This window comes from Ranitomeya imitator, chromosome 2 (assembly GCF_032444005.1).
Source record: "Ranitomeya imitator isolate aRanImi1 chromosome 2, aRanImi1.pri, whole genome shotgun sequence".
NCBI classification, from domain to species: Eukaryota; Metazoa; Chordata; class Amphibia; order Anura; family Dendrobatidae; genus Ranitomeya; species Ranitomeya imitator.
In genome coordinates this window covers 392,969,976-392,994,740 of record NC_091283.1, presented here as the reverse complement: position 1 = coordinate 392,994,740, position 24,765 = coordinate 392,969,976, and the positions used below count along the sequence as shown (strand labels likewise).

General features: G+C 48.7%; 1 protein-coding gene across 4 annotated transcripts in view; it reads right to left on the bottom strand.

The window, feature by feature from the left end:
* Positions 1 to 24,765, bottom strand: part of LOC138667024 (gastrula zinc finger protein XlCGF26.1-like) — a 55,725-nt gene that overhangs the window by 13,280 nt on the left and 17,680 nt on the right. For 2 of the 4 annotated variants that reach the window (XM_069755269.1, XM_069755267.1), the window contains exon 2: positions 21,233 to 21,335. The exons of 1 other annotated variant lie outside the window; for it this stretch is intronic. The gene's annotated coding sequence lies outside the window, so the exon portion shown is untranslated. Of the gene's footprint in view, positions 1 to 518; positions 643 to 21,232; positions 21,336 to 24,765 lie in introns of those variants that run through there. One more of the 4 variants, XM_069755268.1, reaches the window with a different exon arrangement.

Sequence of the window (24,765 nt, the reverse complement as noted above, 5' to 3'; positions counted from 1 at the left end):
AATGACTACTACACGTTGAGAAGTACATCTTCATTTTATACTACATATGTATATATATATATATATATATATATATATATATATATATATATATATATATATATATATTAGCTCCTAGTCCTACAAGGATTACATTACCACCATCCACCTGTACAACCTGTAGTGCTTCTGTGCAGTAGGATCCATTCTTGTGGCAAAACCTGATTCACAAACTATATTCTGAGTGAGGGTCGGACACTGACAGCTTGGGGTCCCTGTGCCAGAAACGTGTCTGGTCCCCCTCCTTTTAATGGCGACAAAGCTACAGATATACAGTGGGGAAAAAAGTATTTAGTCAGCGACCAATTGTGCAAGTTCTCCCACTTTAAAAGATGAGAGAGGCCTGTGATTGACATCATAGGTAGACCACAACTATGAGAGTCAAAATGAGAAAACAAATCCAGAAAATCACCTCGTCTGATTTGGCAAGATTTATTTTGCAAAATATGGTGGGAAAAGGAGATTTTTTGTGTACTCACCATAAAATCTTTTTCTCTTAGCCTCTAATTGGGGGACACAGGACCATGGGTGTTATGCTGCTGTCCACTAGGATGCGACACTATGCATAATCTGAAAAAGATTAACTGTGGCTCCTCCTCTGCAGTATACACCCCTGGACGGCATCAGGAAAAGAGAGTCAGACCTCTGGAAGGACGCAGTCCTAGATACATATATACGCAATGCCCTGACAAGGTCAAGCGTATGCAGAGCCTTCTCCACTCTATGAACCGGGACCGGACAAAGAGATGGCAGTGAAATTTCCTCATTGAGGTGGAAGTGGGACACAACCTTCGGAAGGAAGGATGGGACCGTACGGTGAACTACCTTGTCCTGGTGAAAAACCAGGAAGGGCCGTCTGCAGGAGAGTGCTGTCAGTTCAGACACCCTGCGTAGCGAGGTGATTGCCACCAGGAAAACCACCTTCTGTGATAGAAGGCGGAGCGGGACCTCCTTAAGGGGTTTGAAGGGTGGTTCCTGCAATGCTGTCAGGACCAGGTTGAGGTCCCACGTTTCTAGTGGTCGTCTGTAGGGGGGAACCAATAGGGAAACCCCCTGAAAATAAGTCCTTACTTGCGGCTTGGTAGCAATGCGCCTTTGAAAAAGTACTGAGAGGGCTGACACCTGGCTCTTAAGCGAGCCCAGAGACAGCCTGGCCTCCAGACCCGATTGGAGAAAACCAAGTACTTTGGGTAAGGAGTAAGGGAGTGGAGTCTGGCCACGAGATTCGCACCAGGTAAAGAAAGCTTTCCAGGTACGGTAATAGATCTTGGCAGAGGCTGGCTTCCGTGCCCTGATCATAGTTCCAATGACGTCCGGTGAGAGCCCTGCCTGGCTTAGAACTCAGGTCTCAAGGGCCACGCCGTCAAATTGAGAGCCCCTGGGTTCTGGTGGTAGAACGGGCCTTGTTATAGAAGATCGGGGCGGTCGGGGAGACGCCAGGGGGCGGCTGCTGTAAGTTGTACAATGTCGGCGTACCATGTATGTCTGGGCCAGTCCGGTGTGATTAGGATGGTTGGAACTCCCTCTTGCTTGATCTTCCTCACCACCCGGGATATCAGGGGGATAGGTGGAAAAATGTACAGAAGCTGGAACTGGGTCCAGTCCTGAACCAGAGCGTCTGCTCCGAGCGACTGCGGATCGTGTGTTCTGGCCATGAAGTTGGAGACCTTGGCATTGAAGTGGGATGCCATTAGGTCCACATCCGGGGTCCCCCAGCGATGGCAAATCTGGCGAAAAATTTTGGGATGGAGAGACCACTCTCCCGAGTCTATTTCTTGTCGGCTGAGAAAGTCTGCTTCCCAGTTGTCCACACCTGGAACGTGGACCGCCGAGAGAACCGACCCTGTGTCCTCTGCCCATTGGAGGATATGTGACACTTCTCGCATCGCCTGAGTACTGCGGGTCCCCCCTTGGTGATTCACATATGCCACAGCCGTGGCATTGTCCGACTGTATTCTGATGTGAGAGGCTGCCAGTAAGTGATGAAAGGCTCTCAATGCCAGGAGGATGGCACGAATTTCCAGGATGTTGATGGGCATGATCGCTTCCACTGGGGACCACTTGCCCTGTGCCCTGTGGTGTAGGTGCACTGCACCCCAACCCGTCAGGCTCGCATCGGTGGTCAGAACCTTCCATTAACCTGTGAGAAAGGATTTCCCCTTTGCTAGCGAGGTTGGCTTGAGCCACCAGTGCAGGGACCTCTTGGTTGACGACGTTAGCCGGAACTCCCTGTCGACAGAGAGAGGGTTTTTGTCCCAGGACCTGAGGATGGCTAGTTGGAGAGGCCTGAGGCGAAACTGGGCAAATGGGACAGCTTCTATTGCTGCCCCATCCTGCCGAGGACTCTCATGGCAAACCGGAGAGTGTTGTGAATTCTGTGGCTGAATTCACTCCTGTGGTCACAAGTGGTACTGCAGCTTCTGAGCTTCCTCTCTCAGGTGTTCTGGTGAGCTCGTTGGCTGCTTTGTTATTTAACTCCACCTGATTCTGTCTTCCTTGCTCCTTGTCAATGTTCCAGTGTTGGATCTGAGCTTCTGGATCTTTCCTGTGGCCTGCTGCTCTGCTTAGATAAGTGCTTTTTGCTTTTGTTGCTACTTTTTCTGTCCAGCTTGTCTTTTCGTTTTGCTAGAAGCTCTGAGACGCAAAGGGTGTACCGCCGTGCCGTTAGTTCGGCACGGTGGGTCTTTTTGCCCCCTTTGCGTGGTTTTTTGCTTTAGGGTTTTTTGTAGACTGCAAAGTTCTCTTTGCTATCCTCGCTCTATCTAGAATATCGGGCCTCACTTTGCTGAATCTATTTCATCCCTACGTTTGTCTTTTCATCTTGCTAACAGTCATTATATGTGGGGGGCTGCCTTTTCCTTTGGGGTATTTCTCTGAGGCAAGTCAGGCTTGTTTTTCTACCTTCAGGCTAGTCAGCTCCTCAGGCTGTGCCGAGTTGCATAGGTAGTGTCAGGCGCAATCCACAGCTGCCTTTAGTTGTGTTTAGGTTAATCAGGCAAGGAGATGAATGGAAAACTGCATTTAATACGCCCGAGGGTCATTTTGAGTATCTAGTGATGCCGTTCGGACTTGCCAATGCTCCATCTGTGTTTCAGTCTTTTGTGCATGACATCTTCCGTGAGTATCTGGATAAATTCCTGATTGTTTACTTGGATGACATTTTGATCTTCTCTAATGATTGGGACTCTCATGTGAAGCAGGTCAGAATGGTTTTCCAGGTCCTGCGTGCTAATTCTTTGTTTGTGAAGGGATCAAAGTGTCTCTTCGGTGTGCAGAAAGTTTCATTTTTGGGATTCATCTTTTCCCCTTCTACTATCGAGATGGATCCGGTTAAGGTACAGGCCATCCAGGATTGGACTCAGCCGACATCTCTGAAAAGTCTGCAAAAATTCCTGGGCTTTGCTAATTTTTATCGTCGCTTCATCTGTAATTTTTCTAGCATTGCCAAACCATTGACCGATTTGACCAAGAAGGGTGCTGATTTGGTTAATTGGTCTTCTGCTGCTGTGGAAGCTTTTCAGGAGTTGAAGCATCGTTTTTGTTCTGCCCCTGTGTTGTGTCAACCAGATGTTTCTCTTCCGTTCCAGGTCGAGGTTGATGCTTCTGAGATTGGAGCAGGGGCGGTTTTGTCACAGAGAGGTTCTGGTTGCTCAGTGTTGAAACCATGTGCTTTCTTTTCCAGGAAGTTTTCGGCTGCTGAGCGTAATTATGATGTGGGCAACCGAGAGTTGCTGGCCATGAAGTGGGCATTCGAGGAATGGCGTCATTGGCTTGAAGGAGCTAAGCATCGCGTGGTGGTATTGACTGATCATAAGAACCTTACTTATCTCGAGTCTACCAAGCGCTTGAATCCTAGACAGGCCCGTTGGTCGTTATTTTTTGCCCGCTTCGATTTTGTGATTTCGTACCTTCCGGGCTCTAAAAATGTGAAGGCGGATGCTCTGTCTAGGAGTTTTGTGCCCGACTCTCCGGGTTCATCTGAGCCGGCGAGTATCCTCAAGGAAGGAGTCATTGTGTCTGCCATCTCCCCTGATTTGCGGCGAGTGTTGCAAAAATTTCAGGCGAATAAACCTGATCGTTGTCCGGCGGAGAAACTGTTCGTCCCTGATAGGTGGACTAGTAAAGTGATCTCTGAACTTCATTGTTCGGTGTTGGCTGGTCATCCTGGAATCTTTGGTACCAGAGAGTTAGTGGCTAGATCCTTCTGGTGGCCATCTCTGTCACGGGATGTACGTACTTTTGTGCAGTCCTGTGGGATTTGTGCTAGGGCTAAGCCCTGCTGTTCACGTGCCAGTGGGTTGCTTTTGCCCTTGCCGGTCCCAAAGAGGCCTTGGACACATATTTCGATGGATTTCATTTCTGACCTTCCCGTTTCTCAAAAGATGTCAGTCATTTGGGTGGTCTGTGATCGCTTTTCTAAAATGGTCCATCTGGTGCCCTTGGTTAAATTGCCTTCCTCCTCTGATTTGGTGCCTTTGTTCTTCCAGCATGTGGTTCGTTTGCATGGCATTCCTGAGAATATTGTTTCTGACAGAGGTTTCCAGTTTGTTTCAAGGTTTTGGCGAGCCTTTTGTGGTAGGATGGGCATTGACCTATCTTTTTCCTCGGCTTTCCATCCTCAGACTAATGGCCAGACCGAACGAACCAATCAGACCTTGGAAACATATCTGAGATGTTTTGTTTCTGCAGACCAGGATGATTGGGTGTCCTTTTTGCTGTTGGCTGAGTTCGCCCTTAATAATCGGGCCAGCTCGGCTACCTTGGTCTCTCCATTTTTCTGCAATTCTGGGTTCCATCCTCGTTTCTCTTCAGGACAGGTTGAGTCTTCGGACTGTCCTGGTGTGGATTCTGTGGTGGACAGGTTGCAGCAGATCTGGACTCAGGTAGTGGACAATTTGACCTTGTCCCAGGAGAAGGCTCAACTTTTCGCTAATCGCAGACGCCGTGTGGGTCCCCGACTTCGTGTTGGGGATCTGGTTTGGTTATCTTCTCGTCATATTCCTATGAAGGTTTCCTCTCCTAAATTTAAACCTCGTTTTATTGGTCCGTATAGGATTTCTGAGATTCTCAATCCTGTGTCTTTTCGTCTGACCCTCCCAGACTCCTTTTCCATACATAATGTATTCCATAGGTCGTTGTTGCGGAGATACGTGGCACCTATGGTTCCATCTGTTGAGCCTCATGCCCCGGTTTTGGTGGAGGGGGAATTGGAGTATATTGTGGAGAAAATTTTGGATTCTCGTGTTTCTAGACGGAAACTCCAGTATCTGGTTAAATGGAAGGGTTATGCTCAGGAAGATAATTCCTGGGTTTTTGCCTCTGATGTCCATGCTCCAGATCTTGTTCGTGCCTTTCATGTGGCTCATCCTGGTCGGCCTGGGGGCTCTGGTGAGGGTTCGGTGACCCCTCCTCAAGGGGGGGGGTACTGTTGTGAATTCTGTGGCTGAATTCACTCCTGTGGTCACAAGTGGTACTGCAGCTTCTGAGCTTCCTCTCTCAGGTGTTCTGGTGAGCTCGTTGGCTGCTTTGTTATTTAACTCCACCTGATTCTGTCTTGCTTGCTCCTTGTCAATGTTCCAGTGTTGGATCTGAGCTTCTGGATCTTTCCTGTGGCCTGCTGCTCTGCTTAGATAAGTGCTTTTTGCTTTTGTTGCTACTTTTTCTGTCCAGCTTGTCTTTTCGTTTTGCTGGAAGCTCTGAGACGCAAAGGGTGTACCGCCGTGCCGTTAGTTCGGCACGGTGGGTCTTTTTGCCCCCTTTGCGTGGTTTTTTGCTTTAGGGTTTTTTGTAGACTGCAAAGTTCTCTTTGCTATCCTCGCTCTATCTAGAATATCGGGCCTCACTTTGCTGAATCTATTTCATCCCTACGTTTGTCTTTTCATCTTGCTAACAGTCATTATATGTGGGGGGCTGCCTTTTCCTTTGGGGTATTTCTCTGAGGCAAGTCAGGCTTGTTTTTCTACCTTCAGGCTAGTCAGCTCCTCAGGCTGTGCCGAGTTGCATAGGTAGTGTCAGGCGCAATCCACAGCTGCCTTTAGTTGTGTTTAGGTTAGGTTCAGGTATTGCGGTCTACAGAGATTCCACGTCTCAGAGCTCGTTCTATTGTTTTTTGGTTATTGTCAGATCACTGTATGTGCTCTGATTGCTGGCACACTGTGTCACTGGATTGCCTACATAACAGGAGAGATCGAGGGGGTCTGCGGAGGAGGGTGCGAACTCCTAGGCGAAGAGCCAGTGCCTTGTCCTTGGGAAGGAGCACTAGACCCCTGGAGGTGTTGAATAGCATTCCCAGTAAGGTCAGAGACTGACTCGGGGTTGGTGATGACTTTAGTAAGTTGACTAACCAGCCCATGCGACTCAGAGTGTCAATTGTAATAGAGACGCTGAGCTCGCAGTCCTTGAAAGTGGGAGCCTTGATGAGTAGATCGTCCAAGTATGGAATGACTACTATGCCTCTGGAGTGCAGGACGTCCATGGTGGCTGCCATGACTTTGGTAAACACTCTGGGAGCCGTGGCGAGTCTGAATGGGAGAGCCACGAACTGGTAGTGGTCCTGGTCGATTGCAAACCTGAGAAACCTCTGATGGGCAGGAGCAATCGGTATATGCAGGTATGCGTCTTGTATGTCTATGGAGGCAAGATATTCTCCCTTCTCCATGGACGCAATGATGGACCGAAGAGACTCCATGCGGAAGTGACGGACCCGTACATATTTGTTGAGTTGTTTTAGGTCCAATATGGGCCGCACACTGCCTCCTTTCTTGGGGACTACGAATAGATTGGAGTAGAACCCTCGGAAGCGCTCGGCCGTGGGGACCGTTACTATGACTCCTGCTTGAAGAAGCGAGGAGACCGCTTGTTGGAAGGCATGAGCCTTGGCCGGTGGTTTTGGGGGGACAGAGAGGAAGAATCGGTCCGGTGGGTTGGAGGTGAACTCTATCTTGTATCCGGAAGACACTAGTTCCCTGACCCACCTGTCTTCTGTAATAGGCAGCCAGACTTGAAGAAAGAGCAAAAGACGGCCGCCTACGGGTGTGGTGTCTTCCGGAGTCCGTGAGTCATGATGAGGAGAAAGTCTGAGATTTCCCTCCTCTGGGCTTGGACTGGGCTGCTTTTGACTGCCAGGTCTTGTCCGACCTTTGCGTCGACCGTGAGTTGTCCCTCCGTTGGGAACGGTTACGATTTCGTGCTGGACGCGAGACGGACCAGCCCGAAGAATTCCGAAAGGATCGGAATCGAGTTTGGTTACGCTTCTTGTAAGTGCGTTTAGGTTTCAGATGGGGAAGAGAGGTACTCTTACCCCCGGTGGCGTTGGATATCATCGTGTCTAACTGTTCACCAAAAAGTCACCCACTGAGGTAGGGGAGGTGTGTGAGGGACTTCTTTGAGGCTCCATCCGCTTTCCATTCCCGCAGCCAGAGGATACGCCGAATTGTGATGGTGTTTGATGCTATCCCCGCTACACCCCTTGCCGAATCCAGAGCTGCATGAAGCATGTAATCTGCTACGACTGCTATTTGAACCGCTTGGTCCGACGGCTCAGGAGCGGATGCTTGGAGGCCAGCTTGTAAATTTTTGGCCCAGGCTAGAATGGCCTTGGCAGCCCAAACTGAAGCAAACGCAGGAGCCAGGGATGCCCCTGCAGCCTCAAAAATTGAACGAGCCATGCTTTCTACCTGCCGGTCTGCTGCATCCCTGAGGGTTGAGCTATCTGGTAGTGAAAGGAGAGTCTGTGCTGCTAGTCTAGAGACTGGGGGTCCACTTCGGGTGGGTCTGTCCATTCCTTGGTATCCTTCTGTGGGAAGGGGTACCTAGCCTCAAGATATTTGCGATTAGCGAATTTTTTCTCAGGCTGTGAAAACTGCTTTTTAAGGATCGCCTTAAACTCTGGGTGGTTAGAGAAAACCTTAGGTGGCTTCAGAGGTCCTTCAAAGGAAATCTTGTGTTCTGGGGCCTCTAGTGGCGGATCAGAAATGTCCAGCGCTCGATGGATGGAAGAAATTAAGTCCTCAACTAGCGCTGTATTGCTAGGAGGGATTGGGATCAGGGACCCCTCTGTTTCCTTGTCTGAGTCGGAGTCACAGATGCCTTCCGAATCCAGTGTATCATTGAAGCGTCCCCTGCTGGGTGAGCTGGGGCGGAGGCCTTCTCTGGTCGGGGATCGCTGCGGAGATCTGCATTGTCTGTCCCTGGAAGGGGACGGTCTAGGTGACCTGGAACTACGGTGTCTCTCCCTAGAAGGGGATGACCGTGTGCTATGGGCTGACGCAGATGGACTTGACCTATGGGTCCGCTTGCGTCCTGGCCTAGACATGGATGTGCCAGGGTCGTCCTGTCCCTGAGTCAAGCTCTCCCTTTGCTGGGTAGCGGACATAGCCGAGGCATGACTCTGCAGAGCCTGAAGCAATGTGGAGGTTAGGTTATCTATAGACTGCGTCATAGATTGCGACATCTGGGTGACCCATTCCGGCGTGGCATTAGACACAGGCATTAGCAGGTGCCTCTTGGGTCTGCGACACAGTGGTCTGAGTGCAGCCCTGGCAGTGCGGGTACGTGTTGCCGCTGGGAAGAGCGGTCCCGCAGGCTGTGCAGAATGCATAATAGCAGTCTTGCCTGGTTCTCTTGGACCTTGAGCCCAGCATAGTGCACAGAGTGCAAAAGGGCTGGCTATGCAGAGCGCCTTACAGGCTATGCAGAGCGCCTTACAGGGGTAGCTATGCAGAGGAACCTTATAGAGGAGCCTTATAGGGAATATGGATTCACAGCCGAGTAAAATAACCCAGCTGTGATCTTACCCAACCAGTTTGCTCCTAGGTCCAGCGCCGAAGATCCACAGTCCTGTGCCCCCCGGAGACTGCTGGCCTGGTCCTGCTGACCGGGAGATGCAGGGTTAATCCTTGCTGCAGTAGAAATGGCAGCCGAGGAAGGAAGGAAGGGGGCGGAGAGCTGGAAAAAGGCGGCAAAGCTGTGTAAAAACGCGCCCTTTCTGTCTCGATCCACCCCCTCTATGACACTGTAGAGTGTCATATTTGTCATCTGGGGGCGGGCCGGGGGCGGAGAGGAGGCTGCAGCTTCAGCTAGGCCGAAGCCGGGGCCTAAATTAGATGCCTGATGCCCAGAAAGGCTCCAGGCCGGCGCGGAAGTCCGGGAGGGGGTCGGATCTGAACCGGACCCCCCCGGATTTGAAGGCAGGATAGCGGTGGGGCTATAAGTGGGAGGGGGGCCCTGTATGGGGTCCCCCTGAGGCAGTATAGAGCTGGTGCTGCCGCAGATACAGGGGCCCAGGGAGCCCTGTGTCTCTATTGTGCCATTCCTGCCTGCACTCCCCCCGGCCCCGACAGGAGCCCGCAGCTGGGCTGGGGTCCCTGGATGCAGGCGCAGTGTGCTGGCCCACTGCTGGGAGCTGCAGAGTGCTGCCTGTATAGGCTCTACCTGAGGCGTCTCAACCTAATGCCCCTAGAGAGGGATTAGGGAGGGTGCTGCTGTCACCATCAGGGGGTTTTGTCCTCACCTCGACCTCAACCCATAAACCAAAAGGAATTGGGGAAGGAGGGTGGTTCTCGACTTCGAACCAGCACCCGAGGGACTGGGGAAGGAGTGACATAGGGAATAGCCATCTCTACTTCAACCGGGCACCCCATAATAGGGGGCCGAGGAAGGAGCCATGCCGGGAGTCTCACATGAGACCCACTTTTCTTCATCTGTAATCCGGAAAAAAAACGGAGTAAAAAATCTTAGGTGTGCCTCCTATGCGACACTAAGCAAAAACTGGAGAAGGCTGACGCCGTCCAGGGGTGTATACTGCAGAGGAGGAGCCACAGTTAATCTTTTTCAGATTATGCATAGTGTCGCCTCCTAGTGGACAGCAGCATAACACCCATGGTCCTGTGTCCCCCAATGAGGCAACAGAGTAATAAGTATTTTGTCACCTAATAACATGCAACATTTCTGGCTCTCACAGACCTGTAACTTCTTTAAGAGGCTCCTCTGTCCTCCACTCGTTACCTGTAGTAATGGCACCTGTTTGAACTTGTTATCAGTATAAAGGACCCCTGTCCACAACCTCAAACAGTCACACTCCAAACTCCACTATGGTGAAGACCATTATACAAGTGAGGACACTATATCCTTGGGGACTGTGCTATACATAATAAGTGAATACACTATATACTAAGGGACTGTGCTATACATAATAAGTTAGTATGCTATATACTAATGGACGGCGCAATACATAATAAGTGAGCACGCTATACATAATAAGGCTACATTTCGGTGTCTGTGTACAGTGTCTGTCTGCTGCCCACTTTTACAGACGCATTGACAGCCTGCAATAACCATTCTGCCGTCTCTCCACCACTTGAGCTGCCGATTTCAAGCGCCCCCGTAGGGCTAGGGGTACTAGGAGCCGGGCCCTTCGGTTCTCAAGGGGGATGTCATGGTGGCTGACCCCGTCCATGGCCCTAGGGACATCCGTTGCTAAAAGGGGGAAAGGTCTTTTAAGGGATAAATGTTCGTGACGCCACCTGTGGTATTAGGTCAGGGTGACCGACGCTGTGCAGCGCCCCAGAGGCCTGGTCATTGTAGTAGTATCGCTCTGCCACTAAGGTGAGTGATGGTACGTCTGATGGCACTAAAGGAGTTCATCTGACCAGGTATCACCAGCACACATTATACTTCACACTCCGGCCACTAGGGGGAGCAAAAGGTTTTATTTATTAGGCCACTCCTCACACTGGTAAAACTAGGGGTTGAATAGGAAGTTAGTCAGAAGCTGACTGGGTTTTGTTCAGGCAACATCCCGTGGCAGGAGGTGTTGCGGGGGAAGATTCAGGGGGGTCCCTATCAGGCGTGGGAACCTGGCAGGCACCTAGCGACAAGGATAGAACGTTACGGAGCCGCGCCTGCACTATCTGCGGCGGCATCCAAAGAAAGGACACGAAGCGAAGGATATTGTGGACAGTGAGAAACGAGATCAAAGCACAAAGGAGAGCCAGTAGGAGTCGTGCCCGGAGAACGGCAACATCCTACTGAGGCGCATAGCCAGTGCCCGGAACACCGAGGAAGTAACTGACTTTATGCCTTATTCCAAATACCGCAGGACAGTTAATTATAGGTTGGCTGTCTACCTCACATCACCTAATCAGACATAGGGGGCAACGCGTGGAGAGGGGCATCTCTAGGGTCACAGAAGAGCTTTGAGCCTTCCCGTCAAACGGGTGCGTCCTAGCCATAACAAACCTGGGGGACGGAGAATAGAAAGAACTAGAAAGAACTGGAACGAACGAGAACAGAAGTTGTGAGGACTATCCCGAATGCTCAGCAGGGAAGCACTACAATACACAGGTGCTAGTGGTAGGCCACGATTTCCACCTGTAAAGGGAACTCTGGATGTGCCTTCGGATCGGCCGGTCTCAGACAGCCTTGTTAACCGTGCTCTGGATTGAGGATCCTGAAGTCTTCAGTAAAGAGACTGCAACCTTGTGTCCTCGTTATTGACTGCACCTCACACCATCACCATCCACCTTACTGGGAAGCCCTGGGGACATACTTCACCTGTGGGAAGGTATACCATCTAGCTGCCATTCCATCACCCCAGCGGACCCCAAGCAGCGTCGGTCGCCCTGACCGAATACAACAGGTGGCGTCACGAAACCTTGACAAACTACCATCATCCCTTTTATTGGATGCCCCTTAGCACGGTCACGGACCGGGTCCAGTCACCGTGACAACCCCAGAACTGAGACAGAGAGGACCGGTACCGAGCGACCTGTGGCCCTGTGTCTGGGGGCGCTCCACTGCTTAGGGGTCCACTGGGGTGATGTTATGGCAGCTAGATGGTCTACCTTCCCACAGGTGAAGTGTGACCCCAGGGCTTCCCAGTGTGTGGATGTTGGATGGTGAAAGGCGCAGTGAAGAACGAGGACACAAGTTTGCAGTCTCTTTACCTTTTTACTGAAGGCTCCAGCATCCACAGTCCGGAGCACCAGATCACAGGGTAGGCAGAGTCTGGCCAGTCTGAAGGCAAATCCAGAGTCCCCTTCCCCAGGTGGAATTCAGTAGCCTTCCTCTAGCGCCTGGATGTTGTAGTACCTTACTGGTGAGGGCCCTCACAACTGTTGTTGATGTTATGTCTCTCTCTCTCTGTCCCCCAAATGGGTAGGAACAACCCGTATGACTGGTGGCTTGAGGCTTTTTACAGGAGCTCTAGGATACCCCGGCCTCCCATCGTTGCCACAGTGCCTCCTGGGTAAAGGTCGGGCAACTAATAAGGAATTAGCTGTCCTGCCGGTCTCTGGAGCCAGGCTTGGCGACGATGACTCTGTGGCACCCCTAGGGGTATTTGCCACAAAAATAGTTACTGACAGTAAGTACAAATACTAAAATAGCAAGACTGCACTACCACCTCCGGCCAGAAGGGGGAGCTCCAGAGACTCCCCTTGATCCATTCTGGTCTGAGAGAAGAACTGGCAGTTGGGCTAAGGAGCTGATAGTGAGAGGTCATACAGCTGAATTTCTAACAGCCCTATGACGGTTTCCAGGACGAAATCACCGGCCTGAGGAGAAGAGGGATAGAGAAAAAAGACATTGTGAGAACCGGGTAGCATTAATCACTACCCAGAACAGGCGCAAAGACGGATACCGGATCCGTGGCTGTATTCATTATATATAATACAGCAACCGGAAAAACGTGAGGTGATATCAGCTTCACTAGGGCCGGACGCAGCAACAGACACAGAGTTCAGCGGTACTCCCAGAGGGGGTAAACCGATAAAAGGACTCGGGTTGCCCGTCGAACCAGGACCCGGAGGGGACAGATTGGGCCGGCAGCCAGTTCACATACAGCAGCAGGACCACACAGAAATTGCGCACAATAAGAGGCGAAGACCCCGGCAGGGTCAAAGTAACTCAGAGTTCCCATACAGACTCCGGTGACAGGACTGGTTGTAAATCCTTTTATGTTAAAGTAAACTGGTTAAACGTTTCAGTGCCTCAGTCTTTCATTTGGACAATAGCCATCTATCCAGGATCGGGATCGTCACCGCTGGGAGAACCTGCTGCTGATCAAGTAAGTGCCTGTCCCCTCATGATACCCCTTACACTGTGCATTGCCTGAGGCCACAGCACCGAGTCAAGCCACCCGTGACATCCCCCTCAAGAGACAGACTCCATTGGTCCGGTGCTGGGTATCCCGGTCTCTTGGGCGTCACAATTGGCGTCACGAACAGGATCTAGCCAGCCCGTATGCCGGGTATTGTGTGCCGTGATTGGAGCCCAAAACTGTGAAAACTGGGATGAAAAATCTTGAAAATTGACTTTATTAAACAAAAATCCATTCCCCATTGAAAACTATTGAAAGTGACATTTCCCCATTGGTTATAATGGAGTAAAGATGGCCGCCATCCCCTGAGGTAATCACTTCATAACCGTTAGGCACGAGACTGTTAATTGAGCTACGCCATCACCTGAGCCCCAGTCTAACTGAAAAACTTCAGAATCCGCCATTACAGAGCGCGGTGGGTGGGAGCAGCAGGGGGCGTGTCATTGTGGGCGGCACCAAGCTGAGCGCTCTGACATCAGAGCAAGGGGAAAATCGATCCTGCTGCACAGCGGAACGAATCTACACTATCCCGACGGAAGCGGAGGACCGGAAGGGTCCGGATTAACTAAGGGGGCACAGTATGTCGCAGCACGGAGACGCCGCAGCACCCGGCAACGCTAATGCAGCTGAAAGACAGAGTGTCAATAGAGAGTCCGGCAGCGCAGCGGTGCAAGGAGTGGCGCCCATCATGCCGGTGCTGATGCCATATACCCCGGGTGGCCCATGGCTTCCAATGTATGAAGGTGAGCCTAATACCCTTGACGATTTCAGAGAAAAGATGCTGGCCCATTTTGACATGTTCCCTGTGGGTGAAGTTCAGCGTGTTAGTCTCCTGATGATGCAGTTAAGTGGCCATGCTAAGCGAGAAGTCACAGCATGGGCAGCTGATCTAAAAGGCACTGTTGAACGCATATTTGCTGGATTAAAAGCTACATTTGAAACCACGGCCAGCAGCAAAGCTAAAATACGATTCTTTAATTGCAAACAAAAAGCTAATGAGGGCGTGAGAGACTTTGCCTTAAACCTGCAGGAAGCCCTTAAATCACTTACACTGGCTGAACCCATTTTTAACACCGGAGCGGATAAACTGCTAAGAGATCAATTTATTGAGGGACTCTACACCCCTTCTCACCGGGGGCATGTGAGCATGCTTGTATTTAAGAACCCTGAATTGACATTTGCCCAATTAAAGGAGAGCGCTATACGTCTCCAGCTGGCAGAGGCACCTCGGGATCAGGATCCTGCGCAACCCATGGCAGAGGCACCTCAACAACAGGGAGTGCCAGTGACATCAGCTATGTCTGGGGCCATTGCTAAGCCCCTGGAGCCCAGTACTAATGAGGCCCTTCAACAAAAGCTTGACTCTTTAGCTGATGTTGTTGCTTCAATGGCTAAAACCATGCAGGAGATGAGAGGACACAAGATGGAGTTGGCAAACTGTAGAGAGGATGTTCCATGGATGAGACCCCGGAGATACCCGACATGGAGAGGACGACCCCGCGACCGCTACCAACCAGATGGACAGCCCATTTGCCGCCGTTGCCAGCAGCCGGGCCACTTTGCACGAGATTGTGATTTAAACGGGAATCCCCTGGGAATGCGGGCCGCTTCGCAGGAATGAACTTTCAAGGCCCAACACCCTGGCACGACAGGTACATCGGAGGACGACCCATTATCCCTATCGTGCTGGACGGAATTCCCCTCAACGCTTTGCTGGACACAGGTTCCCAGATTTCATCTATACCGTATATCCTTTATAAGAGGTACTGGGCTGATGCAGATATTGATAAAGGGCCCTCTGATGTTGAACTAGATATATGGGCCAGTAATGGTAAGTTGGTACCGAAACTAGGATTCAGGGAGATGACCATAAAGATTGGTAAAGTAGAACTGAAGAAACAGGGTATAATTGTTGTTGATGTTGACCGGCGGAACTGTGAACCAACTGTATTGATAGGAATGAATGTGTTAGAGAACTGCTTTTCCGAAGTCATTTCTGTCTTACAGCAAATTGCTGAAACTGCCCAATCCTGCCAGCAGAGAGTTCTCCGGAGGGAAATAAAAGTATTGATGTTAAGGCAACAGGTAGAAGTTGCAGGTGGAGAAATCGGCAGTGTGAGGGTAAGTGATCCAACGTCTATTGTAATCCCACCAAAAACAGAAATGCTGGTATGGTGTAGAGCAGCCATTGGTACTAAGGGACGAGATTATCAAGCCTTAATAGAACCAGTGTACACCGACAGCAGGCCCACTATACTCACAGCACGAGGGATAGTCGAGGTACACCGGGGACGAGTGCCGGTACGACTTTTGAACTGTGGAGAGGAAGAGGTCACTTTGCCAAGGTATGCTACAATGGCAAAGCTATATACTGTTGACAACAATGCCATCACATCCATTGAGCCCTTAGAACCAACCTGTCAGGTGGAAGGCAATGGCTCAGATGGAGAAATGGAGGATTGGTGCCAACAGCTACACGTGGGCATAAATTCAACACCTACCCATCAAAAACAAGGGGTGTATAGGCTAGTGACGGAATATGAACAAGTCTTCAGTAAACACCCATTGGACTTCGGACGGATAGAAGGGGTAGAACACACAATCCCCACAGGTGACCATCCCCCAATAAAAGAAAGATATAGACCCATACCGCCCGCTCACTATCAATGTGCAAAAGATATGCTGAGGGAAATGAAACAGGCCGGGGTAATAAGAGACAGCTGTAGCCCCTGGGCGGCCCCTCTAGTGATTGTCAAAAAAAAGGACGGAACCATGAGAATGTGCGTAGACTACCGGAAGATTAATAACATCACCCATAAAGACGCCTACCCCTTGCCTAGGATAGAAGAGTCCTTAACTGCTTTGAAATCTGCTAATTATTTTTCCACCTTAGACTTAACAAGCGGGTATTGGCAAGTCCCTGTGGCTGAGAGAGATAAGGAAAAGACGGCATTCACCACACCAATGGGTCTATGTGAATTTAATCGCATGCCGTTCGGACTCTGCAACGCATCCGGTACCTTCCAGCGGCTGATGGAATGCTGCCTCGGACACAAGAACTTCGAGACCGTCCTCCTGTACCTAGATGATGTGATCGTCTACTCAAAGACTTACGAACAACACTTAATAGACCTGGCAGAAGTGTTCGAAGCCTTATCCAGGTATGGCATGAAAATCAAGCCATCCAAATGTCACCTTCTCAAGCCAAAGGTACAGTACCTGGGACACATCGTGAGTTCGGAGGGAGTAGCACCAGATCCCGAGAAAATAAGCGCCATAAGGGATTGGCCAAGACCTACCAGCGCAAAAGAAGTGAGACAATTCCTGGGATTGGTGGGTTACTATCTCAGATTTATAAAAGGATTTACCAAGTTGGCAGCACCCTTGCAAGACACCTTGGTAGGGCAGACGAAGAAACCTTCAAACCGAAACCCTCCTTTTCAGTGGAACGACGAAAGGGAAGACTCCTTTGAACAACTAAAGAAGGCACTAACCGGAGAAGAGGTTCTGGCATACCCAGATTACCATAAACCTTTCATCCTCTACACCGATGCCAGTAATGTGGGACTAGGAGCGGTGCTGTCACAAAAGCAAGAAGGTCGGGAGAAAGTCATCGCCTTTGCAAGTAGAAAGCTCTGGCCTACTGAAAGAAATTCAGAAAATTACAGCTCCTTCAAATTGGAACTACTGGCAGTAGTTTGGGCTGTGACGGAGCGTTTCAAACGCTATCTGGCCGCTGCAGAATTTATTGTCTATACTGACAACAATCCGTTGACCCACCTGGACACAGCCAAATTAGGTGCGTTAGAACAGCGATGGATAGCCCGGTTATCTAGTTACAACTTCATAATCAAGTATCGAGCAGGTCGCAAGAATGGAAATGCCGATGCCCTATCCCGGATGCCACACTTGAGAGATGTAGAAGAGGAAACGGGGGAGCTTGAAGAAATTGAACTACCAGCCTTCCATCGTCCCAAGGCAAAACATCATCAGTCAAGTACCTATCAGAAACAACAAGAGGTGAATTTTAATCCGTTAGCACACCATAGATGGGCTGACACCCAAGACAGCAATCCGGCTGTGAAGTTGGTGAAGGAACTGTTGACTGAGCAAAGTGCATATCCCGATGAGGATGCCCCAGAAGAGACGCATCAACTCTGGAAAGAGAGAGGCAAAATGTTCCTGTATCAAGGGAAGCTCTGTAGAAGATACACCAATCCGAAAACACATGAATTGGTTTGGCAGATTATTGTGCCTAAACAAGATGTGAAGATGGTCCTCGAAGCTTACCACAATGGTGCTGGTCACTTCGGTTGGAAAAAGTTAGAAGTACTTCTAAGAGAAAGATTTTATTGGGTCGGAATGAGAAAATCAATCGAACAGTGGTGCAGAAATTGTGGCCCGTGCAACCTCAGAAGAAACGATCAAAAGAACCAAAGAGCACCACTGCAGCCCATAATCACCAAACAACCACTTGAACTTGTAGCCATGGACCACGTGAAGTTGACACCAAGCCGGTCCGGCTATGTCTATGCCTTGACCATCGTGGACCATTATTCACGTTTCTTGGTAGTAGTACCCGTAAAAGATCTGACAGCAAAAACAGCAGCCAAAGCGTTCCAAACGTACTTTTGTAGACCCCATGGATATCCGGAACAGGTTCTCACCGACCAAGGTACAGCCTTTGAATCAGAGATCTTCAGAGAATTCTGTAATATGTATGGTTGCAAAAAGATCCGGACGACGGCCTATCATCCACAAACAAACGGCTTATGCGAGAAGATGAACCATATTGTAATAGACCTACTAAAGACTTTACCTGAGACAGAAAGGAATCAATGGCCAGAGAAATTGCCTGACTTGGTGGATCTGTATAATCATGTCCCGGTGAGCGCCACCAACTGCACCCCAGCTTACCTTATGCGTGCAAGACCCGGCCAATTACCAATCGATCTAGAAATGGGAATTCTGAAACCAGACGCAGAAGTTCAAGACTCCAATTGGGATATCATACGGCAAAAGCAGTATCGCCAAGTGCAAGAGAGTGTGGAAAGAAGCCTTCAGCAAACTAGAGAAAGACAAGAGCGAACTTTCAACCAGAATGCTCTAGCGACCCCATTAAGACCGGGTGACCAAGTGCTCAAGAGAAATCGTCGAACCAATAAACTGGACAATCAGTGGGAAGCCGTACCCTACACAGTTTTACCAACAAGAGTGGATAATCCTAAAATGTGTCTCATTAGCAAAAACGGAGGCTTAACATCTGTACTAGTGTCAAGAGACAATCTTAAATTATGTCCGGAAACATTGAAAGAGCCAGACGTTGTCCAGCCAGAACCAGAAGTTATTCAACCCATACAGGTTCAACCAGTAAAGGAAAAAGAAGAGGAAGTGTATCACACCTGTATAGGAGACTTTCCCAAAACCCTACTAACATACCATGGTGCAGTAGTGGTTCCCATGGTGGCCTTTTACCCAACACCGAACCCAATACCAGAAGTCCCAAGACAGGAAGAGGCTGACCCCGTACTACAGGAGGTTCCAGGCCAGGAAGAACAGATTCCTGGTCAGAGTAATCCCATTCACGGTGGACTTGCCAACTCCATAGTCGTGGAATTATCTTTAGCAGAGCGGGCAGATACTACATCCGCAGTAGACAGTAGTACACCACATGAAGAGACACCGCTATTACGTAGATCACAGCGTAGTACCCAGGGTCAATTACCGGCCAGGTATGCAGATTACCAACTATAAAGCTCATAATGTGAATTGTATATATGTTATGCCGTATATAGTTAAACAGAAAATGTAGTATAGTCATTGTTATCAGTCTGCAACGTTTAAGCCCAGTGCCTACAGAGACTTGTCTGTATGAACTTATTGCATATTCTTGAACTTTTTATCAGCCCGGAGGCACTAAATCAAAGCTCCGGAAAGACTGCTTTTTGAACTTTGCTTTTTGCTCTTTTTGAACTTTCTTTAGACTTTATATTGATAACTCTGTTGGAAAAATGGAACTAAATTCCTGGACACTAAGTACAGTGCCTTTCCTAATACCTTCAAGGATAGAACTGTATTAATGGACGCTATTTGAAGTGACTTTTTACAGAACTCTATTTTTGTTTCCTTGAGTGGTTTTTGTAACTTTTCATTTTTAAGACTCTGTACATATTAATTGTTATTTCAAAATGTTATTGTCCCACAGTCCCGGAGTACTGTTCTTAACTAAGGGGGAATGTGGCACCCCTAGGGGTATTTGCCACAAAAATAGTTACTGACAGTAAGTACAAATACTAAAATAGCAAGACTGCACTACCACCTCCGGCCAGAAGGGGGAGCTCCAGAGACTCCCCTTGATCCATTCTGGTCTGAGAGAAGAACTGGCAGTTGGGCTAAGGAGCTGATAGTGAGAGGTCATACAGCTGAATTTCTAACAGCCCTATGACGGTTTCCAGGACGAAATCACCGGCCTGAGGAGAAGAGGGATAGAGAAAAAAGACATTGTGAGAACCGGGTAGCATTAATCACTACCCAGAACAGGCGCAAAGACGGATACCGGATCCGTGGCTGTATTCATTATATATAATACAGCAACCGGAAAAACGTGAGGTGATATCAGCTTCACTAGGGCCGGACGCAGCAACAGACACAGAGTTCAGCGGTACTCCCAGAGGGGGTAAACCGATAAAAGGACTCGGGTTGCCCGTCGAACCAGGACCCGGAGGGGACAGATTGGGCCGGCAGCCAGTTCACATACAGCAGCAGGACAACACAGAAATTGCGCACAATAAGAGGCGAAGGACCCGGCAGGGTCAAAGTAACTCAGAGTTCCCATACAGACTCCGGTGACAGGACTGGTTGTAAATCCTTTTATGTTAAAGTAAACTGGTTAAACGTTTCAGTGCCTCAGTCTTTCATTTGGACAATAGCCATCTATCCAGGATCGGGATCGTCACCGCTGGGAGAACCTGCTGCTGATCAAGTAAGTGCCTGTCCCCTCATGATACCCCTTACACTGTGCATTGCCTGAGGCCACAGCACCGAGTCAAGCCACCCGTGACATCCCCCTCAAGAGACAGACTCCATTGGTCCGGTGCTGGGTATCCCGGTCTCATGGGCGTCACAACTCCCTCGGTGTTCCGGCTACCAGATCCTGCGCCTCAGAAAGGAGGCAACCTTTTACAGGGCAGAACTCCTTCTGGTTTCCTCTCCTTTTGCTATGACTTTGTTTCTCACTCTCTGCAACACAATTCTCCTTCAATGTCTCTTTCTTAGGATGCTGCTGCACGTCGGGCCGACGCAGCTCCGTGGCCTTCTGTCTAGGCCTCTGACAGGATCCCACCCCTGTCAGGGACCCACTACCTGAGTTAAGCTCAGATAGCAGCTAACTGGGTGAAGCCCAGCTCGCTTCTGCCTAACTTCTTATCCAGACCACCAGTTTTACCTAATTGTGAAGAGTGCCCTACTAAATAGGAGCATAGCTCCCCCTGATGGACTGGAGTATGAAGTGTGTTGTGTGGTTTGTGATACCTGGTAAAGTGATCTCCTTTATTGCCTTCAGACGTAACATCACTCCCCCTGGTGGAAGAATGACATTACTGCAACGACCAGGACCCTGAGGTGCTGCAGCCTCACCAACAGAGCTGCTGTACCCCCGACCTTCTGTCTCTTTCCCATTATCTCAAAGAAAGTAAGTCCGCAAGGACATGGTCCTCTCCCCTCTGTACCAGTCTGTCATTGTAAATTTGTTTAGTGTAAACGATATCTATAACTCTTTACGTAACCCCTTTCTCATGAACAGCACCATGGAATTAATGGTGCTATATAAATAATAATAGTAATAATTGAGCACGTCCTTGTCTGATCCTCAAAATCAGATCAGAATAGGACATTCACTGACCCTCACGGATCTTATTCTCAGATCCAAGATTTTCATGGATGTGTGAATGGACCTATAAAACTACGAGTCTGTGTGCCGGATCTGGCAGCACACGGACAATTCACACAAATGTGGCCTAAGGGATTTTACAGATATGTTATCACTCCAAATCACACAGTGCAGATTCATGATAACATTTACATCCAGGTACTTACCGCTGACATCTCGTCTGATTAGAGTCATTTTCTCCACCTGGTCAGACCTTCATGTCGACATCTCCCAGTCATGACTCGTCTTGTCACAATGATCATCGCAGCCCTGAAAATAACAAGATCACATACATTGTAGCATACATGTGTCTCCCCCTGAATACAGATACAGTGGGGAAAAATGTATTTAGTCAGCCATCAATTGTGCAAGTTCTTCCACTTAAAAAGATGAAAGAGGCCTGTAATTGACATTATAGGTAGACCACAACTATGAGAGTCAAAATGAGTAAACAAATCCAGAAAATCACATTGGTTTTTTTGGCAAGATTTACTTTGCAAATTATGGCGGAAAATTAGTTTTGGTCACCTAAAAACGTGCAAGATTTCTGGCTCTCATAGACCTGTAACTTCTTCTTTAAGAGGCTCCTCTGTCCTCCACTCATTACCTGTAGTAATGGCACTTGTTTGAACTTGTTATTAGTACAAAAGACACCTGTCCACAACCTCAGTCACATTCCAAACTCCACTATGGTGAAGACCAAAGAGCTGTCGAAGGACACCAGAAACAAAATTGTAGCCCTGCACCAGGCTGGGAAGACTGAATCTGCAATAGGCAAGCAGCTTGGTGTGATGAAATCAACTGTGGGAGCAATAATAAGAAAATGGAATACATACAAGACCACTGATAATCTCCCTCGATCTGGGGCTCCATGGAAGATCACACCCCATGGGGTCAAAATGATCACAAGAACGGTGAGCAAAAATCCCAGAACCACACGGAGTGACCTAGCAAATGACATGCATAGAGCTGGGACCACCGTAACAAAGGCTACCATCAGTAACACACTATGCCGCCAGGGACTCAGATTTTACAGTACCAGACGTGTCCCTCTGCTTAAGCCAGTACGTCTGAGCATTAGGATTATCCAGAAGAGTATTGGGAGAATGTCATATGGTCTGAAACCAAAGTAGAACTGTTTGGTAGAAACAAAACTCGTCATGTTTGAAGGAGACAGAATGCTGAGTTGCATCCAAAGAACACCATATCTACTGTGAAGCATGGAGGTGACAACATCATGCTTTGAGGCTGTTTCTCTGCAAAGGAACCAGGACGATTGATCCACGTACACGAACAAATGAATGGGCCCATGTATCGTGAGATTTTCAGTGTAAAGCAAGGGCATTGAAGATGAAACGTGGATGGGTCTTTCAGCATGATAATGATCCCAAGCACACCAACAGGGCAACAAAGGAGTGGCTTCGTAAGAAGCATATGAAGGTCCTGGAGTGGCCTAGCCAGTCTCCAGATGTCAACCTCATAGAAAACCTTTGGAGGGAGTTGAAAGTCCATGCTGCGCAGCAACAGGCCCAAAACATCACTGCTCTAGAGGAGATCTGCATGGAGAAATGGGCCAACATACCACCAACAGTGTGTGCCAACCTTGTGAAGACTTGCGGAAAACGTTTGACCTCTGTCATTGCCAACAAAGGATATATTACAAAGTATTGAGATGAACTTTTGTTAATGACCAAATACTTATTTTCCCCCATAATGTGCAAAATAAATCTTGCCAAATCAGACAAGGTGGTTTTCTGGATTTGTTTTCTCATATTGACTCTCATAGTTGTGGTCTACCTATGATGTCAATTACAGGCCTCTCATATTTTTAAGTGGGAGAACTTGCACAATTGGTGGCTGACTAAATACTTATTTCCCCACTGTATGTTCTTCACAATCAATATACTATTAGCCACGCACCAATCAAAATATTAAGTAATAAGCAGCACTATGTCCCCCATTAACTATAATCTCTGACTCCCAATAATATAAATTATTCAGTCTCCGTGAATCTCCACAATTAACTGTTAGGCTATGTGCACATGGTAAATATGCAAGGTTTTACAGTACAAGCGAAGTGAATGAGATCCCTGAAGTCTCATGCACACGCTACATATTTTTTCCTGCAGCGTATTTCACGCATACTAACGAGTGAGGTAAAATACGCCACAAATGCATGTCAAAAACATGGCAAAAGAATGTATTTTACGGAATTTTCTTCCTGCCAACACATTAGTATATGCAGCAGAAACTTCCCCTGCAAATCCTGAACAGGAGCACATAGCCTTACTCACTGTCCTGAGCCCCCCATTCATTATAAGTTCTTGATAGCATCACATTGAATATGGGTGTGAGAGAAGACATTATCAGGTATTGATCATCCACTGCCACATCCCAATTCATTGCAAATCCCCGATAGCGCCTCCTCCCATATTTCAATTCATTATAAAGTGTCCTATGTGCTATGTACCTTCCCCCCTCCCCAATAAATGTAAAGTCCCTAATAGTATCATAATGAACTGAGAGATGGGGGAGGACTAGGCACCCTCTCCACCCAATTCATTTTACATCCATATCTAACGTCCTCCCATTGTTCATAAGTCCATTATAAGCCCCTTACTCCCATCCAAATTACCCACTCCCTTATTGTCCTCTCCCCCACCCTCCTCATTGTCATCTCCCCATCCCACTCATTATCTTCTCCCCCACAACACTCAGTCTTCTCCTCCACATCCCTCATTGTCATAATCCCTCACCCCTTATTGTGCTCTTCCCCACCCCCATAATTGTCATCTTCCCCACCCACCTCATTGTCCTCTTCCCAACATCACAATTGTCATGTCCCCACCACCATCAATGTCCTCTCCTTTATATCCCTCATTGTCCTCTCTTCCACCCCCCTCATTGTCTATTCCCCACCCATTTTCATCTCCCCCACATCAATCATTGTCCTATCCCCTACCCCATCGTTGTCCTCTCTCCCACATCCGCCACTGTGGTCTCCCCACCCCATCATTCTCTTTTTCCCATCCCCTTCATTGTCATCTCCCCCACCCCCATCATTGTCCTCTCTCCAATCCCTTCATTGTCCTCTCCCCCACCTCCATCATTTTCCTCTCCATCACCCCCATCATTGTTCTTGATTTTGTTAGTTAGTGCTGCCTGCTGTATCATAAGCTGGGGTTATATATGTAAAGTGTATCACATGCTGTGATTAGATACGGTTAGAGAAACAAATATTGGATTTAGATACATGGCTAAGTGTAGTTTCTCACATGATGCATTAGATATTAGTCTCAGCAGAGTGTATTACACAGGATGGGATTAGATACGCAGTATCTAATATATGTAATGTGTGACCCCACTCCGTCCACTTCCATGAGAGCAGTGGTGTAATGTGAGACCCCGCTCTGTCTACTTCTATGGCAGCAGTGGTGTAATGTGTGACCTGGCTCCGTCCACTACATCAGTGATTTTCAACCTTTTTTGAGCCGCGGCACACTTTTTATACTTAAAAAATCCCGAGGCACACCACCAACCAAAATGGCACAAAATGGTGCGTCCAGGTTTGAGATGAAAGTCTGCAGTCATTCTATGTGACTGCAGGCTTCTGAATTCTCACAGCGCAAGCACTGCACACTTTCAGGATTCTACCTTGCCGGTGGCCAGAGTGGACGGTCATGACAGCACAAGTATGTGA